The following is a 12,228-nucleotide window of genomic DNA, read 5'->3' on the forward strand; positions in this document are numbered from 1 at the left end:
CCCCATGATTCGGGCATTTGTAGAAGACTCGGCCAGGGTTGCGGATTGTGGTTGAGATGCGACGGATGACTCTGCATGATTTGCAGCAGTGGCATCACACCAATGGCAGCGGGCGGCGATGAGCAATCAGCTGCGGTGCGCGTGCCGGCGAGGGTGTGATGATACCCACAGGCAATGGTACGGGTTGCGACTTGGCGCATATCTGGTTGTTGCCTGCTGAAGAGCAGGTGGACGAGCAGCCAGCGGACATGGTTGCTGCGGCCAGAGCTTCTGATGCTAGGCAGAGTAAGTAGAGAAGAGGAGAAGCGAACGTTGGATATGTCAGTTTCATTACTTGCAGAGTAGCATAGCACCATATATAGTCATAGTCTAGGTTTGGATTCGAACCAGCTACAGGAGCACGTCTTTCTTTTTTCTAAAACTCGGGAACGTCTCTTTACTGGTACACTAGCTTGTTCTATACGCCTTCCCAAGTCTTTGCTTTTCTTTCCCTTTTTGCGAGGAAGGAAGGAGGGCAAAATTGAGAGTTCCTGGGACTCGAACCCAAGACCTCTCGGTTGAAAACCAAGGGTGCTAGTCACTTATGTGGCGAAAGTTCCGTGTGAGGAGGATGGCAAACGAACGCATTTTCCTCGCAGTTTTCTTCCTATATATACACTACAGGAATAAGCTAGTTTGCCGTCAGTGACGTTCTTTGCCGTCAGCATATCATCGGGGCAGACAGCAAAGAGCTATTTTGCCATCAGTGGATAACGGCAAAGAATAACTGACGGTAAAACAGACGAATAACAGACGACAAAGAATTACAGACGGTGAACGTACGCAAAAGGTGACGGCAAAATAAGACTGACGGCAAAGACGTGTTCTTTGCCGTCATCTCTGACCCTACTGACGGCAAAGACGGCACCCAGACGGAAGTCCGTGACAGTGTACTTTGTCGTCAATGTTGGGGAACGCAATAATTTCAAAAAATTTCCTACGCACACGCAAGATCATGGTGATGCATAGCAACAAGAGGGGAGAGTGTTATCTACGTACCCTCGTAGATCGCAACGGAAGTGTTGACGCAACGTAGAGGAAGTAGTCGTACGTCTTCCCGATCCGACCGATCCAAGCACCGTTACTCCGGCACCTCCGAGTTCTTAGCACACGTACAGCTCGATGACGCACCCCGGGCTCCGATCCAGCAAAGCTTCGGGGATGAGTTTCGTCAGCACAACGGCATGGTGATGATGATGATGTTCTATCGACGCAGGGCTTCGCCTAAGCACTACAACGATATGATCGAGGTGGAATATGGTGGCAGGGGGCACCGCACACGGCTAAGGAACGATCACGTGGATCAACTTGTGTGTCTAGAGGTGCCCCCCTGCCCCCGTATATAAAGGAGCAAGGGGGAGGCCGGCCGACCCTTGTTTGGCGCGCCAGGAGGAGTCCTCCTCCTAGTAGGAGTAGGACTCCTACTAGGAGGGGGAAAGAGGTGGAGAGGGAGAAGGAAAGGGGGGGGCGCCGCCCCCCTCCCCTAGTCCAATTCGGACCAGGGAGGAGGTGGCGCGCGGCCCACCTCTGGCAGCCCCTCTCTCTCTCCACTAAGGCCCATATGGCCCATTACTTCTCCCGGTAGCGTTCCGGTAACCCTCCGGCTCTCCGGTTTTCTCCGAAATCACCCGGAACACTTCCGGTGTCCGAATATAGCCGTCCAATATATCAATCTTTATCTCTCGACCATTTCGAGACTCCTCGTCATGTCCGTGATCACATCCGGGACTCCGAACTAACTTCGGTACATCAAAATGCATAAACTCATAATAACTGTCATCGTAACATTAAGCGTGCGGACCCTACGGTTCGAGAACAATGCAGACATGACTAAGACACATCTCTGGTCAATAACCAATAGCGGGACCTGGATGCCCATATTGGCTCCTACATATTCTACGAAGATCTTTATCGGTCAGACCGCATAACAACATACGTTGTTCCCTTTGTCATCGGTATGTTACTTGCCCGAGATTCGATCGTCAGTATCCAATACCTAGTTCAATCTCGTTACCGGCAAGTCTCTTTACTCGTTCCGTAATACATCATCTCGCAACTAACTCATTAGTTGTAATGCTTGCAAGGCTTATGTGATGTGCATTACCGAGAGGGCCCAGAGATACCTCTCCGACAATCGGAGTGACAAATCCTATTCTCGAAATACGCCAACCCAACATCTACCATTGGAGACACCTGTAGAGCTCCTTTATAATAACCCAGTTACGTTGTGACGTTTGGTAGCACACAAAGTGTTCCTATGGCAAACGGGAGTTGCATAATCTCATAGTCATAGGAACATGTATAAGTCATGAAGAAAGCAATAGCAACATACTAAACGATCGGGTGCTAAGCTAATGGAATGGGTCATGTCAATCAGATCATTCAACTAATGATGTGACCTCGTTAGTCAAATAACAACACTTTGTTCATGGTTAGGAAACATAACCATCTTTGATTAACGAGCTAGTCAAGTAGAGGCATACTAGTGACACTAAGTTTGTCTATGTATTCACACATGTATTATGTTTCTGGTTAATACAATTCTAGCGTGAATAATAAACATTTATCATGATATAAGGAAATAAATAATAACTTTATTATTGCCTCTAGGGCATATTTCCTTCAGTCAACTCATCCGTTAACTGACGGCTAATGTTGTGAGTTCGCCGTCAGCTACGCTAACTTGCAGACGGCAAAAAACCAAGGCCACGGAGCACATGCCCCGAAAAAAAAGAAATTTCCCGTCAGCAAGACCAGTGCAGACGGAAAACAGCCCACACGGCCACGCGGCACATGCCCCCAAAAAAAGGGATTCGCCGTCAGCGAGACCAGTGGCAGAAAGCAAACAGCCCAGTCCACTGATAGTATAGCCCCTCCCCTCGACCCGCACCACCAGAACAGAGAGCGCCGCTAGGGTTCCAGCGCCGCCGCCGTTCTCCAGCGCCGCCGCCCCCCCCCTCCTACACCGCGGCCCCAACCCCTCCTCCAATGGCCGCACCGTCGCCGGAATCTCCTCCCGTGCCCTAGTGCCGCCACGCCGGCACCACCGCTGCCGGGCACCACCTCTGCCGCCGCCGCCGCCGCAGGGCACCACCGCTGCAGGGCACCACCTCCGCCACTACTGGACTGGAAAGGAGAGGCAGCTACACGGCCGCCAGATACCATCTCCCCCTCTGCCCTATCTGCCCCCACGGTGAGCATTCCTTCTCCTACCTAACCCTCTCTGCCCCAAATGGATGGATGCATGGCTGCATGGATGTGTGTATTGATCGATGGATGGATGAATGGATGTTGTAATTGGAGAAAATAGTATGTGCTCATTTTTGCTACACGCATTTGTTAGAAATTCTGTTCTGTTGATGATTTGCACTCCTTAGCATGATGAGATGGCGAAAAAGAATCTGTAATCTAGTTCTGTTGATGATTGTTAGCATGGAAATAGTATTGTTGTTATAACTAAAGGGAATCTTGTTTGAGCAATTAGAGTATGTCAAAAGTTCAACTGAAAATTGTATCTGTAACATTGTTGCCTACCATATAAAATAATTAATGGCCACAAGGATTTCATGCTTACTGCCGTAGTACATTTATAATAATGATGTGGATTAAATATAGGCAAATCTGATCCATATTGTAACTAAAATGTAGATATTGTATATCTTTGTTTTTACGAGTGTTCCCTTTGTTCAAATGCTTGTCCATAAGATTTGTAGGTAAACCAATTATATGAAGAAGATTGATGCATCCTTTCTTTATACTTGTTCATCTTTGTTTCTGTTCAAATTTTCTGTGAGTGCTTATGTTGGTTGTGCTGGTGCTTTGATGTGCAGGGATCAATCTTTTCACCTCCAGGAGCATTGTTGGTCCTGTTGCCATCGCCATCGCCATCCACTACCTCCTCTATGGATCATCTAGGGGTGAGCTCGACTGTTATCCCACTCCCCTTATTAACTCTGTTCCGGTCACCGTGCCAATGCCACTAGATTTTATTTTCATGTTAAGTCACGTAACCTAGGCATCTCCCGTTCGAAAGGGTGGAATTTATAAATATGCATGTATTTGCATATTTATAACAGTCGTCCTTTCGAATTGTCCATGTTATCCATGGACAGCCCGAGTACGTGTAGATTGGGTTTGTTTCCCGTGCTCTACTTCGGTCTGAGGCAAAATTTCTTCGGGTACACATTCACTAGGCTTGTTGCCGAGACATGTATCTAGAGAACAGCGGGGAGGTGCTGCCGAAGTTTTGCCTCAGACCGGAGTAGAGCACGGGAAACGAACCCAATCTACACGTACTCGGGTGGGATTAGGACCCATCTTTACCTATTAGAGATAGGATTCAACCCATGAATGCCTGTTTCTCTTTTATATGGTAAAAAATAAAACTAAGGCGTAAATAATATGACAAAAGTAATTACTTGTGTATCTAGTCGCAATTACATTTTACATAACTTGATGAATATAAATTTGGTGTACCTACTGTTAGTGCAAGTATGGGTGATCGTGCGTGGATGTACACTGGCCACCCTAGTCAGGCAGACATGACCATTGAATGGGTGATGAACACCAATGAATTTGTGGAGGCAGCATTTGCTAGTGGCAAGAGAAAAAGTTGGTGCCCCTGCTTGAAGTGCAAGAACGATATAGAACAGTCAAAGAAGACGATGGGTAAACACCTTCAGAAGCATGGGTTTAAGACTGGGTATACCCGGTGGACCTTTCATGGCGAGCCTGAACGTAGCAGAGAGGAGGTGGTTCATCGGCGCACCGATGACAATGTTACCGGGGTCGCTGACATGGTAGCTGACTTCAATGATGCACGTGAAGAGGGATCAGAGGAAGAACCGGAGGAGTCCGCGAGGGCTTACCTAGAAATGCTGAATTCGTCACAACAACGTCTTCATGAGTACACGACACAGTGTTAGCTGGATACCATCGCACGAGCAATGTCCTTGAAGTCCTAGTTCAACATGAGCAGAGATTGCTTTAATTCGATGATGACCGCTTGGGGTAGCTCTCTCCCTGAAGGTCACAAAATGGCCAAAAGTTGGTACGAAGCAAAGAAAATCCTCTGTGCACTTAAGATGCCCTATGAGCAGATACATGCTTGTCCAAACGGATGTGTCTTATTTACAAAAGAGTATGCCGACGACAAGTACTGTGCCAAGTGCAAAGGCTCTAGGTATGTTGAGAGAGACCTCGGTGATGGTGTGAAGAAGCAGAGCAAAGTCCCTGCAAATGTTCTTCGGTATCTTCCAATCTTGCCAAGAGTTGGATGGCTTTTCTTGAACGAAGATACGGCCAAAATGATGACATGGCACAAATATGGGAAAAGACCTGACAAGGATGATCATGGGAGGCCGATGATGGTACATGCGTCTTGTGGCCAAGCATGGAAGAGTTTTGATCGAATACATCATCAGAAAGCAGAAGAGGCAATGCATGTACGAATCACCATCGGACTTGACGGGTTCAATCCGTTTGGTATGGTGTCAAAGACATATAGTTGTTGGCCCATGTTTGTTGTTCCACTCAACCTCCCCCCAGGCGTCCTGATGCAACACAAGCACATATTCCTATCGTTGATAGTTCCAGGGGCCAAGTATCTGGGGAAGAATATAAATGTGTACATGCAGCCACTAATAGATGACTTGAAAGAAGCTTGGGTGAATGGGATACGGACATACGATGCTGCTAGCAAAAAAAACTTCACAATGCATGTTTGGTACCAGTACTCATTGCATGACCTACTGGCCTATTCACTTTTCATGGGGTGGTCTGTGCATGGGAGGTTCCCATGCCCAAGATGCAAGGCGAGCCTTAAGTGCCGTTGGCTACAGCATGGTCGCAAGTATTCTTGCTTCCATTTCCATAGACAACATTTGCGCCCTGACCATCCATTCAGACTAGACAAGATGAACTTCATGAAAGGTGAAGTTGTCGAACACTCGGCACCACCTGAGATGACGGGTGAACAGATTCGTGCTGAATTAAATGCTCTCCAGCCCGATCCCAACCGTCTAGGGTATTTCCTGGGATATAATGAACTACACGCCTGGAATCACAAGCCATGCTTCTGGGATCTCCCCTACTTCCACCAGCTCGAGCTTCCCCATAACATTGATGTAATGCACACTGAAAAGAATATCGCCGAGGCCATTTTTGGCACATTGTTCAACATTCCCAAGATGACGAAGGATAATACTAAGGCCAGACTTGATCTGATGAAGCTATGTGATAGACCCAAACAAAACTTGCGACAACCCGTGGGCCGGAAAAATTGGACAATGCCACGGGCTAGGTTTGTTCTTACAAGGGAACAAAAGAAGGAGATACTCATGTGGTTCAAAACTTTGTTGTTCCCCGATGGGTATGCAGCGAATCTAATGAGGGCAGTGAATCTTGATAAATTGAAGCTTTGTGGGTTGAAGAGTCATGATTGGCACATATGGCTTGAGCGGTTAATGCCCGTGATGATTCGAGGCTATATCCCTGAGGATGATTGGGAAGTATTGGCAGAGCTTAGCTATTTCTTCCGTGTTCTTTGTGCTAAAGAAGTATCTCCTACCGTGATAGATGACATGGAAAAACGGGCCCCCGAGTTGCTCTGCAAGCTAGAGAAGATCTTTCCACCAGGCTTCTTTAATCCGATGGAACATATGATTTTACACCTCCCTTCCGAGGTAAGAATGGGTGGCCCTGTGCAGAACTGTTGGTGCTATGGACTTGAGCGAATGCAAAAGACTCTTCGAGCTAAATGTAGAAATAAACGTAGAATTGAAGCATCCATTGCCAAGGCATTCTTGGCGGAGGAGATGTCAAGCTTCAGCACATCACGCTATGCGGCCAATATTCCAAGCTTGCATAATGCAAAGTCTCGTTACAATAATGGCGACCCCAGGCATGAATCCAAGCTCAGCCTTTTCAAAGGCCAACTCAGACCTGTGGGTGCTTCTGGTTCAAAGATATTGGATCCAAAAGAGTGGAGATCGCTTACATTGTATATCCTCACCAACCTAAAAGAAGTGTGGCCGTACATTGAGTAAGTGATTGGTACATTATGTAACATCTACTCATATGTTTGTATCTAACTCCGCTCATTTCTCATTGCAAAGTGAATTCGTTGCCCAATTCTCTGATGGAGGGGTCGAACCTGATTCACTTGAAGAGTATGAGCTTCTTGTTGGCGAAGGAGACGGCAATTACGGTTTCATTTCTTGGTTCAGAGCAAAGGTATACTTCTTATTATCTAGACTTGAAGTTGGTATTACGTGCGACTAATACAATAATCTTTTCCGCTTAAACTTGTAGGGTGCGTCAATATTGGACAAAGAATTGAAACAAGTTGCTAATGGGTTTGACTATAAGGTCAGTACGTTCGATAATTACGACATCAATGGGTATCGCTTCCGCACACATGGGAACGAGGAACGTCGGGCCGTTCTAAAAACAAGAAACACCGGAGTGTTGGCTATTTGCAATGGAGTTGAGTATTATGGAAGAGTTGATGAAATATATGAACTGCATTACTATGGGGCAAATCCTCCAAAAGTCGTCGTCTTCAAATGCCATTGGTTCGATCTAGAGAAGGTTAGCGAAGAGATGATATTGGGCAAGTCGAAATTCGACAAGACAGCAAATTAGAATGCGAAGATGTCTATATTGTGGCTCAACAGGAGACACAAGTTTTTATCTCAAGTATTCATGCCAAAAGAAGTACCTTAAGGGTTGGGATGTCGTGTACGATGTGCCGCCACATCATAAACATCCTCCCCCCAATGAAGAGGATTATGAACCTCACATCAACCCCGACACATATGATGGAGAATTATTCCAAGAAGAACATGGGCCTAGATGCTGTCCCAACATCCATCCACGCATGGAAGTACACATTGACAATTAATGATGCAGAAGAAGCGGAAGAGGAAGAAGAGGTTACGAACATGGAAGACCTATCAATGCTTGAACGGTTACGTCTAGGCATTGCCGATGATAGTGACGATGACGGTGAACACGAGGATGACATCCTTGAAGACACGCGTGATACCGATGATGAGGCCCGAACTGACCCCGAAGAAGATACGGATTGTGATCCGGATGATCCCGACTATTTTTAGTTGTAGTGTTGAACTGTAATGTTGATTTTGTACTGGTTGTTTACCATGACCCAAATGATCATGAACATGCTGTAACGTTGAATTTGTATTATTTTTGAACGTATGCTTATTTATGAGAACTATAATGTACTATTTGTACTATAATTGCCTTAGTAATTCTCATTGCGCCAATTGTTTGGACTTATGCTTCTTTATTTCAACTATAATGTTACATTTGTACTAACTACTTACTTTTTGTCATGGCGGGTGAGTGAAGCATGGTGGGCTTGCATCGAAAAAGGGGTAACCCGGCAAATAAGGCCCCACTTCCCCTAGCGAGAAATTTGATTGGCAGTTTTCTCGCCGATCCTCCTCAGGCTTCCTCTCAGGCTCATCGAGTAAAATGAAGAGGCCGGGGAAGAGGTGGAGGAAAGGCTAGGAGAAACCCGGTTCGGCCTCCCTCGCCACCACCTGTCGTGACACCACCTGAGGATGAGGGGGTGGAGGACGAGCCGGTGTCTCACTCCCCCATGTCTGAGGAGATGGTGGATGAGCGGTTGTCGCCGGAGGAGGATGAGGATCGGTCGGGGGCCCTGACCGCCGAGGAGGAGAATGATGGTTTTATCCAAGTTGAGGAGGGTCGAACCATGTTCTTGCGTGGTTCGTCAAGGCTCCCAGAACGAGGGCTTCCTGTCGAGCAGAGGCCATGTATTGCTCCATATGAAGAAAGGTAAACTAACTTCGGCTTCCCATTTTCTACCTTCAATGTTTGCGACAATTGCTAATAGCTTTGGCTTCTCATTATATAGCGGTTGGACGACAGTTGGAGATTCCCAGGGTAAGAAGCACCGGCTCGTGAATGGCTTCCTTGGGATCCTCTTGAGGGAGCATTACCCTGGCATGGTTACTTTGCCTGGGGAGGGCAATGTTCCGGAGCCAGCACGGACTTGGTACCACTACATAGCCTATGAGGATCTTGGTTTAGCCAACAACATCGAGTTTCACAACAAAGCGGAGCGGCTCTTTCCTGAACTTTGGGTAATCATTAAGTTTCCTTCACACACTACATATCTATAATTCATAGTTAGTCAATTGCCTAATCTCGATTGGTCTCACGTGTATTTGCAGGATTTCTATAGATGCGAGGAAGGGAACTTGGAGGAGGCACGAGCAGTCGTCAAGCACCACTGCAAGAAGCTTGTGCGCAATCTGATGCATGAGGCGCGCCCTTTAGCCGTCCGCAGGTATAAGGCAACTCAAAGCTATAGGAGTGTTGATAAGAAACCATGTAGGAACCTCCATCTTAAGAAGGATGAGTACATGCAGGTAAAGCATGTTCATGCTTGTTATTTCCTCAACAGACTGGCACTCAATTTCTTTTTGACGTATATGAGATGCAATTGATCAATTAGGTTACTCCAAGATGGTGTGTCGACAAGGGGGAGTGCTGGGAGAGGATCGTGGACTACTGTTGTTCTGAAGAGTATAGGGAGAAAAACCTAGATTATAAAAATCGGCGAGCCGCAATGGAGGATCCACCACACCATCAAGGCAACTTGAACCTTAAGGGGTTCGGCGAGCGTTGGGTATGTCTTTCTTCCCATCGATTTGTTCTTCATAAGCTTTTTCTTGTCATACATGTTGCCAATCCTTGTGATGAAGTCTTAATCATGTTGCTTTGGTTGCAGGCGTCTCACAATAAGGCTCCGGAGCCCAACCTTTTTGTGGCGTACGCTTTGGCCCATAAGGGACCGTTTCGATCTGCACGCCTTACGATGAGAATGACACATTGCCTGCCTACACCAGCAAGACCGCCTACGATCGAATGGACAAATTTAAAAGGAAGGCAAAAGAGATGAGAGGGCCTGAGTATGATGTGACATCGGAGCCCCTTGACCATGAGGTGGTTATGATCTCTGGAGGTGGTAGGAAACATGGCAAGGAAGCGATTGGAGGTGGCATTTTTCCTAGGTCCTCTCGTCGCACTCTCCCTGAGTACAAAACTCGGCCAGGTATCTCAACATCTTCTATATGTCAACGCTCGACTCCAGCAATGGTTGCGATGGAGGTATTCTAACCAAGTCCTTCTATGTATGCTTATTCTAATTCTTAGTGTTGGATTTGAAGATGTGATTGCAATGCCATATTCTGTAGTCTCGACTGGAGGAGCAGAGGCGACTGCTAGATGAGAAGTTGGAGGAGAGGTTGCGGAGGAGAGGCGACTGGCGGATGAGAAGAGGGCCGAGGAGAGGCGACTAGCAGATGAGAGGATGCAACAGTACTTTGCAATGTTTGCGGTTAGTTCCTTAATAGCCTTGCATGTACATCTAGTCTTTTACTACCAGTACTTAACTTTCACTCCTCAAACATAATTTGCAGGCTTATTGTACCCAGAATGGTATGCCCGCTATGCAGATGCCTGACATTGCTTCGCCCTCTATGGTTAGTTATCTGAAATACTTGTATGCACCATTATTGCATTTCTTAGTATGAGTTTTGTGCTAACCATGTAATGCTTTGCAGCATCAATCAGGCCATGGGTCAAATAATGATGGATCTTCACATGCAGCAGGCCCAAACGCCAATGACCATGGTGGTTCTCCGAACCTTTGAGATCGAGTATGGTTAGTGCCTACAAATCTCCATGATTTTCATGATTTAGTGACCACTTGAAGATATTCATGATTTAGAGACAAGTAGCTATTTATTTTCATGATCTATACACCATTTGAAGATCTCCATGATTTAGAATCTTGCAAGTAGAGACCATTCGATTTGAAGATCAAATTTTTAAGTAGAAACAAGTACAGACCATTTATTCTCATGATTTAGAGACCACTTGAAGCTATTTTTATTCATGATTTAGAGTGTTAAGTTGAATCAGTCTTATAATTAGAGACACATAGCTATTTATTTTTACGATTTAGAGACCATTTGATGATCTCCATGATTTAGAAACTTGTAAGTAGAGACCGTTTGAACCATTTGAAGATCAAACTTATAATAGAGACAAGTAGAGACCATCTGAAACCATGATAGATTTGAACCATTTCAACCATGATCTTAATTAGCTATATGCATTATAGAAGCTGTTTATTTTCATGATTTAGAGACCAGCTGAAGCTATTTTTTTCTTGATTTAGAGGAGCACTCGAAGATATTCATGATTTACATTGTTAAAATGAATCAATCTTATAAGTAGAAACAAGTAGCTATTTGTTTTCATGATTTAGAGACCATTCTTGAAGATCTTCATGATCTAGAATGTTACAATGACATGTTCAAAATTGGACAAGGTCTGCAAGTACTTTATTTTGTCTATTCGGCATCTTGATGATTTAAAGCCCTTTTTTATTGTGCCAAAATTTGACATGTTGATGATTTCATCTTGTAGGTTGCCACACAGATGCTCTTTGGACTATGATATGGACATGAAGACATTTGTTGTAGTGCCAAATATTACGTACTGATGCCTGCCTTGTTCATTTGCCATGGAACACATTGTACTCTTGCTATGGAAAACTTCATACTCTTATATTTGCTATGGACTTAGCTCGCTATGGGCATTTGGTATACTCTATGTGGTATTTGATATGAATGTGTTATGGAACAATGCTATGAACTGTGTCATATTTGCTATGGAACAGTGCTATGAATTATGTGTCATCTGTGCCAAATTATGATATATATTGTGTATACAAACTGTGCCAATTTATATCTGTGCCAAATTATGATATATATCGTGTGCCAAATTAATGTATCTATAATGCCAAAAAAAGTGCACAGCTTTTGTTGTCATTCAAATGGGATTCTAGACGACAAAAGTACCCGCGTGGCAGAAGCCTGTGCAATTGGACTGCAGCCTGCCCAAGGGTTTGCCGTCTGCCTTTTGCCGCTAGACGGCAAACCTGGACACTTTGTTGTCTGTCTCTTGGGCCGCCTGACGGCAAACCTGGCGACTTTGCCGTCTGCCTCTTGGGCCGCCTGACGGCAAACCTGGAGACTTTGCCGTCTGCCTCTTGGCCCGCCTGATGGCAAACCTGGCGACTTTGCCGTCTGCCTCCTGGTCCGCCTGACGGCAAACGTTAGACTT

At 45.7% G+C, this 12,228-nt stretch overlaps 1 pseudogene; it reads left to right on the top strand.

The window, feature by feature from the left end:
- The first annotated feature begins 4,532 nt into the window (after positions 1-4,532).
- LOC147957811 (uncharacterized) lies at positions 4,533-7,683 on the top strand (annotated as a pseudogene).
- The last annotated feature ends 4,545 nt before the right edge of the window (positions 7,684-12,228 follow it).

This window comes from Triticum urartu, chromosome 7A (assembly GCF_056163025.1).
Source record: "Triticum urartu cultivar PI428250 chromosome 7A, HENAU_Tu73, whole genome shotgun sequence".
Classification (NCBI taxonomy): domain Eukaryota; kingdom Viridiplantae; phylum Streptophyta; class Magnoliopsida; order Poales; family Poaceae; genus Triticum; species Triticum urartu.